An 8,181-nucleotide genomic window follows, 5' to 3' on the forward strand; every position below is an offset into this window, starting at 1 on the left:
GAGGAGAAGCGCGTCTTGGTGGTCGGGCGAGGACGGAGGGCCAAGTCGGCCAGACTAAGTGCGGGAGGCCGTCGCGCGCTCTGTGTAGTGGAGCCCCTTCTACCCACAGATGTTTCCCGGGGACCTTGAGGGAGCGGACGACGCCCCCCGGAGAAGCGTTCCCGTCGTCATTCCTTGAGTGAGGATGTCCCTCCCGGAGTTTCTTGGACTGGTAAACTCAGGTCCCTGATAACGCAGAATTAGAGCAGAGCGAAGGACCACAACCCGCAGGCTAGTGCGGAGACAAATAATTCAAGATGCTTCTTTTTCTTGAAAACATTAATCTGTCCGGTACAAATTAAATACATATAAATCGATCATCTCCTGTGTGCCAGGGTGCGTCTCTCTGATAAAGGTAAAACAGAGGGAAAAAAGCAATATGGAGTTTCTACTACCTCTTACTTTGATAAATTCGAAGTTACCATAGAATCTCGTCATCACTCTCATTGTTACATTGAATAGCCACGTATTACCTCTTGGAATTTAATATTGCAGTCAGATTTTTTTTTTTTTTTTAGCATTTTGAGAACTAAAGGTCAAGACTTGAAATTTTTTATTTAAAACAGAACTTCGTTTCTTCTGTATAACTTAGAGGAGCTGCCAAATGTACACTACATTCGGAAAATAAGGGGGTCCATTCTCTAGTAAACAGATTAAGGCTTTGATAATGGAGAATGCTTTCCCTGAGATCGAAAATGTGTTAAAACAGATGTAAAACAATTAAGCAAGGATTTTTTTTTGACTACATAAGATTAAGAAGGTGATCACATTTTGTTTTGCTGTGAACAAATGAGATGCTTAGTGTCTGTCTCCATCTTTGTATGATGTTCCCTTGGTATAGAGTTTCTCACGATTAATTCAATATCCAACAAATACTATTGAGCATCCACTATGCTAGGCACTGTTCTAAGTGCTTTGATCATAGCAATAAACAAAACGGACAAGAATCCCTACTCTCATGGGGAAGAGAAACAAAGAAGGAAAGTAAGTAATACATTCTGTGGCTGAAAATAAGAAACAGAGGGCTGTGATTTTAGGCAGTGTGACAGAATGACCAGAGAAGGCTCATGAGAAGAAGGTAATGGAGTTACTTGGCAAACTGAAGGACTGGGAAGAAAGTCTATGTGGCTGGAGTAGAAGAGCAGGGTAGTGGGAGTTAAGTTAGGTAACAATGGGTAGAGCATCGAGAGCTTTGTGGGTTATTGCAAAGAATTTCACTTTGACCAGAGGAGTGACATGATCTAACAATGTTATAATAAGATCACTTTGGATGCTGTCTTGATAATAGATTGAAAGAGAGAGTGAAAGTAGGAAGATCAGTCAAACTATTGCTGGCTTGGACCAAGATAATAGCAGAAGAGAGAATGAGAAGTGCTCATATTTTGGGCATATCTTAGAGACAGAGCCAACAGGATTTGCCAACAGATTGAATATGAAGTGTGAGAGAAAGAGAGAAATCAAGGATCACTCCTGTAGGTATATAAATCTTAATGATAGAACAGAACAGAACAGAACACCCAGTAGAATAGCAAATTATACATCGAGAAGAACATGAGAGAAGCAGTGACTTGTTCCTGTGGCTCACATAAGAAGGCCCAGTACTGCGGTATTGGTTGTGTGGATGGAGAAGAAGGAGTGGAGGAGACAATGGGGTTTTGTTATAGATAGGGTATGGAGGCGGGAGATGAGGGAGGGAAGGGGGGCACTTAAAGTCTCAGGTTTCGTCCAGGACTTACCTCAGAAGGATAAGAAAATGAAAGGATATTAGGACTTTGTTAATAAAGCCAGCTCTTCAACACTGGGGTTTTCCCAAAGACTGAAATACAAGCTAGCTTTTACATCCATGGGAGAAAGAATCGGAATCTTATAGCTGGAAAAGAATTCTGAGATCAGCTAGGCTAACCTCATTTTATTGATGTGGGAACAAAACTGGAAAAATTAAGTGTTTTGCCTCAAATTATACTCCCGGTTAGTGGCAGACTAGTCTCAGAACTGGAGTTTTCTGTTCCCATGTTGCTCCTTTTTCTGCTGTGGCACTGTAAGAATCCCACTAATGTGAATCCAGCCCTTTTCTAACACAGTTGTTTTGAAAGCTGTCCACGTTCCCTACTAAGTACTCCCCTTTTCAATGCTATTTCAGTTCTTTGAATTACAGCACAGAGAAAGCCTCAATTAGGTGCTCTTTTTAAGAGTTATAATTTGCCATCATACCAAGAAGGGTACATTCCAGAATCCACAATCTGCAGACAGTCTCAGCAGTAACAATGCATAGCGGTATGTAAGTTTTGAATACAAATCCTTAAATCCAGAGACTTTGAATTCACATCTGTTTTCTAGAAGTTCCTGGACTTCTGAAACTTTTATTAAAGAATCCAGACATGGGGTGCCTGGGTGGCTCAGTGGGTTAGAGCCTCTGCCTTCAGCTAAGGTCATGATCTCATCTCAGGGTCCTGGGATCGAGCCCCACATCGGGCTCTCTGCACAGCAGGGAGCCTGCTTCCCCCTCTCTCTCTGCCTGCCTCTCTGCCTACTTGTGATCTCTGTCAAACAAATAAATAAAATCTTAAAAAAAAAAAAAAAAGAATCCAGACTTTGCGGCTATAGTTCTCCAGACCTTGCTTTTGATAAGACTGATAACTATATTACATAATAGAGATATTTCCCCCTTGCAGTTGCTTTCTCAGTGGAGAAAATCAACTAGGAAGTTACTTATGTCTTAACAACTATTTTTTATTAATTTAGGATTAAAATTTCTTTTATAGAAAGTGATAAGGTGTGATCCTTGGCTAATTTCATGACTCTGTGGGTCTTAGGTTTCTCATCTGAAAAATGGAGGAATTGGGGCACCTGGGTGGCTCAGTTGGTTGGGTGTCTGCCTTTGGCTCAGGTCATGATCCTGGCATCCTGGGATGGAGCCCCACATCAGGCACCCTGCTCAGTGGAGAGTCTGCTTCTCCCTTCCCTCTGCCCCTGCCCCCTGCTTGTTCTCTCTCTCTCTCTCTCTCTCAAATAAATAAATAAAATCTTTTAAAAAATGAAAATGTAAGAATTGGACTAGTTGATTTTCAAAGTGTCTTTCAATCCTATAGTTTTGTGCCACATAGGCAGAAGGACGTATACAAAAATTAAGAGTTGCCCTAGTAGGACAATGGGCATCTTTTAAAAAATTTGTATTTATTGTTTTCACTAAAAAACAAAGTAAAAGTTACGTCGGCATTATATGTAATCATCATTAGCATAAAAATGAAATTTCAGCCTGATCACTACTTTCAAAAAGAGCCAAGTTTCTTTTGCTATTTTTACTTTGTCTTGCTAAAAGTGTATAATTTGAAAGAGTAAACTATGTGATAAAGGACTAAATGGAAGTAAGCACTACATATGGAGCTTCAAAAATAAAGGGGCGGGGAAGAGGAGCTTCTACTCTCTAACCCATTCTTCTTGGTCATATAACAAGATAAGCTAAATCTGAATAGGAGGAAGTAATAACTATGTGAGGGTCTAGGGCTCTCCTAAGCCTCCAAAGTTTTGTTCTTACCCTTTGAAGCAGAAGCTTTAATTGTTCCCTATGAAGGATAAGGATGTGTGATGTTTATATAGTTCTGGACATATAAATGCTTAATATTGGCAATGAGTTGAGTTCCCAAACTCTTAGTGTCTGATGAGTCCCCCCCCGCAGCCACCCCAGTAATGTCAAGGTTTAGTATAATAGTTAAGGTCTGTCCCTAAGGTTAGCTCTTGTTCCTATAGACTGTTATTGCCCAGATGTAGAGGTCCTCTGAAACATTGACAGGCAGTCAAAATGAGTCTTGTAGCTTGGCAATAATAGCCTTTGACTTCAGTTGTATGTTCTTGTAGGCCTTTCTGTATCTTTACCTCTCTAGCCCTAGCAACTTTCTTCTTCCCAAATTGGGTCTTATATTCATCCACTTTCAGTTTTATTTTTAACTGTTTTTTATAATTAACAACTTTTGCCTGGCCTACAGTAAGTTGTTTGTTTGTTTGTTTGTTTTTTAAGAACTCATTGAAAGTTTGCCCAGGGCTATCATTATTGGGGAGGTGGTGACTATTGATGTATACCTAATGTGGAAACATCTGCATCCTTTCCTCACTACATAGGAGCCAAGGGATACTTAGAAACCCCATTTCTACTCCATTTGCCTAAATAAGCCACACCACTATTTCTCTTTTGCTGCAGCTACACCATTCTGATGTAGAGTCCTCCTATAAAGATGATGTCTGGAAGTCCCAAATGGAAATTGAAACAAAATATTCATCTGTCTTCAGTAGCTATTGGGGATTTCACTAGTCTTTTAATACTACCATCTCTTACTCCAGCCTGGGGCCTACTCTCCTTGTGCAGGGTTTTTCTGCCTCAAATGCTTTACTTCATTTTATGTTTTATGGGAACTTCAATTATAGAGGAATGAGAATCAGACTAGCATCAGATTTTTCATCATCAACAAAGACTACTATAAAACAATGGAACAATACCTTCAAATAAATGGAGGAAAATCAGTTTTAGTTTATACCATATCCACCCAAAGTGTCATTCGAAAGTAAAAGGAGAGTTAAGATATTTTGGGGCATGAAGGAACTCAGAAAGCATACTTCCCATATATCCTATCCTAGTAAGTTACCAGCAGGTATGTTCTAACAAAATGAGAGAATAAACTCTCACACACCGAACAAGCAAAACAAAAAGAGAAAAGTAAGGTTTAAAGAAGTAATGACTCTAACCCAAGAGAGTAATGAATTTAAGTCTATGTATCACAATTGGACAACTGGAATTCAATCCAGATTGGAATTATAATTAAGAGAACTCTAGGAGGAAGTACCTAGGAAAAGATGGAATTTAAGAAACATGTACAATTTGGAACAAATTAAGATGATAAAAGCTGAAGTTTCAGGAAAAAAAGGCAAAGAAACATGAAAAAGTTGTGGGTATACAGCAGCATGACCCTTCTGAAAAGGACCTACATGAGTGCGAGAGCCAACAAACCAAGAGATTTGTCAAAAATTTTAACTGGGGCGGGGGGGTTGCCTGGGTGACACAGTCAGTTAGGCATGTGACTCTTGGTTTCAGCTAGAATCATGATTTCGGGGCCATGGGATTGAGCCCCATGTTGGGCTCTGCTCCATGCTGAGTGCAGAATCCGCTTGAGAGTCTCTGTCTGCCACTGCTGCTTGCGTTTGCTTACTCTCTCTAAAATAAATAAAATTTTTTAAAATTTAAAATGGGGATTGGAGTAGTTGAAAATGAACAGGTGGTTAGCATTAAACACATTTTAATACAGAAAAGCCTAAACAATTGTGGGAATTAAAACATTTAAAGAAATCAGAATTTGTCTTGCATTTTCTCATATTAATACATCTTTAAAATTGTTTACTTTAAAGAGTTAATATCTTTAAAAATTTAATCCAGATGCATTTAGTCAGGACAGGTCTAAACAGGATATTAAATATCAGGATCCTTTGCCTTTGGCTGGTGATGCTATTTACCTCATACTGATCAGGATTGAGGAATTAGAAATAACAAGGTAGACAAAGAGCAGATTCAGTGGAGTGAAGAAATAGGAGGGATGAACAGTTGGTTGTAGTCAGAGGGGAATTTTATGAGTTTTGAATGATGTTACCAGTTGTGAAACATGAGCCAGCAGTTGGAGGAGAGTGGAAGGGATGGAATTGAAAAAGTTAAGGAATGTGAAGGCAGCATGTCAGAAGACATGGAATCTGGCAAAAATAAACTATGAGACATCGAAAAAGGGTGAAGGGAATGTCTCAGAAATCAGTAGAAAAGGATAGAATAAAGGGCATAAAAATACCAGATTTCTTGGGAGGGGGGGTGGGATTATGGACATTGGGGAGGGTATGTGCTATGGTGAGTGCTGTGAAGTGTGTGGACCTGGCGATTCACAGACCTGTACCCCTGGGGATAAAAATATATTATATGTTTATAAAAAATAAAATAAAAAAAATACCAGATTTCTTCTTTATAATTAATGTATTACAACAAGACCTCGGAATCCCATTAACTTCTATTGAGAACATGCAGTAGTGACATTCAAATACTGTATTTCTCTGATGTATTGCATTGTTAATGCACAGTGCTATTAGGCCTCTAAACAAATTGATGATTGGAATTTCCATAATAGTCTCCTCCAAATTAAGAGCACATACAGACTTGATACCCGGGCCTGATTATTTTATACATGATAATTAATAGAACTGAATGACCATATCTGGCAACCAGGAGAGTTTCCTTAATTATAGTATCAGCAATTTTTCCCAGGGACAATATTGAGGATATTTCTTACAATGGTTGAGAATGTAGGGGGAAAAAGGAATTTCAAGCTACTGTCTTTATTGCCTTTATTTCTCTTACTCTATAAACACATCATCCTTACATAAAAAGTTCTCCTGTCTAAATCCCAAAACTTACTAGATTCTTTTCTTTTTCTTTTTCTTTTTTTTAACTTACTGGATTCTAATAGTAGTATTAATAACTAATATTTGAACTCCTGACACTACTGAGTGAACTATGAGGATCCATGGCTGGACAGTCCAAATAAAGGACAAGCAGTGTAGCTTTTGTTAAAGATACAGAGAAATTCTTCCACATCAAGTCAGTGATTGCTTTCTCAGGTGAACATCCTTATACTTGAATCCCTGCACACATTTCTTTGGATTAAACTTTTAGAAGTAGAATCTCTGGCTCAGAGTGCGGTAGGCCAGATAATAGCACCCCAAAGATGTCCACGTCCTAATCCCTAGAACCTGTGAATACATTAACTGGTAAAAGGGACTTTGCAGATGCCATTAAGTTAAGGATCTTGAGATGGGGAAAGTATCTTGAATTTTCCAGGTGGGCCCAGTGTAATCACGAGGGTCCTCACAAGAATAGAAGTCAAGGTAACATTCAAAACAAGAGGTTGGGGCGCCTGGGTGGCTCAGTGGGTTAAAGCCTCTGCCTTCGGCTCAGGTCATGATCTCAGGGTCCTGGGATCGAGGCCCACATCGGGCTCTCTGCTCAGCGGGGAGCCTGCTTCCTCCTCTCTCTCTGCCTGCCTCTCTGCCTACTTGTAATCTCTCTCTCTCTCTGTCAAATAAATAAATAAAATTTTTAAAAAAAAAGAGGTTGGCGGCATGTAAAAGCTACAAGCTGCAGAAGGTAGGATAGCATCGTCCATAAGCTGAAAAAGCCAAGGAAATTAATTATCTCCTCAGAGCTTCCAGAAGAGAACCAGCCATGCTGACACTTGGACTTTAGCCCGGTGAGATGAATTTTGAACTTCTAACTGTGAGTGATAAATTTATTTTGTTTTCTGGCACTAAATTTGTGGTGATCTGTCAATAGGAAACTAATGCAAACAGTTCGCAAATAGTTTCAAGGTTCTGATCACTGAATTTCCTGTCAGCATTGTGTGAGACTCTCTTTAATCTCCACTTGCTTATGTTCATGTCTTTTTTCATATGAGTAGCCTGTAAACCTTCCTAGGCTACAAAATAAGCCCTCTGCCTCTCTTCATCTCACGAAGTCTCCAGACCCTGATAGGCCCACAAAAGTGTATATTAACAATATGATGGGTTTCAGTAGAGTAAGAAGGTACCGAGGAAAAATTTGACCTGAATTTTTTCCTAAAGAATTGCATGTTTTAATTGAGCCCTCTGAAGTTGGGTGTATCATATTATGTGTCTGGGAGTTAAGAAAAAAAGGAAAGCAAGTAGTAGGAATAAATATATCAGGAATCCCTTATATCTCATGCTAAAAGGACTGACTAACTTAGCAGACCTGTTATACTATTTTGTTACCAAAATGAGAGAAGCAATGGGAAAAAATTAAATAGAAATATCCTACTATGCCGATTAATATGGAGACACCTGGATGTAGATCATGATTAACACATTCTTCCTTGTTCTTTTTCCACCTGTTTTCTTACACACGTTTCTATTGTTGCCCCTTGATGTTTTTTCTGAATGGCTTTGAGGTAAATTGACATACAGTAAAATGTATGAGTTTAAAGTTTATCATTTGGTAAGTTTTGACACCTAAAACCTGAGAAACCATCACTATAATAAAGATAATGAAGCTATCAATCCACCCCCCCCACCCCCACCCTTGTCCCCTTTTGTACTTCCTCTTTC

Source organism: Lutra lutra, chromosome 7, assembly GCF_902655055.1.
Source record: "Lutra lutra chromosome 7, mLutLut1.2, whole genome shotgun sequence".
Taxonomy (NCBI): domain Eukaryota; kingdom Metazoa; phylum Chordata; class Mammalia; order Carnivora; family Mustelidae; genus Lutra; species Lutra lutra.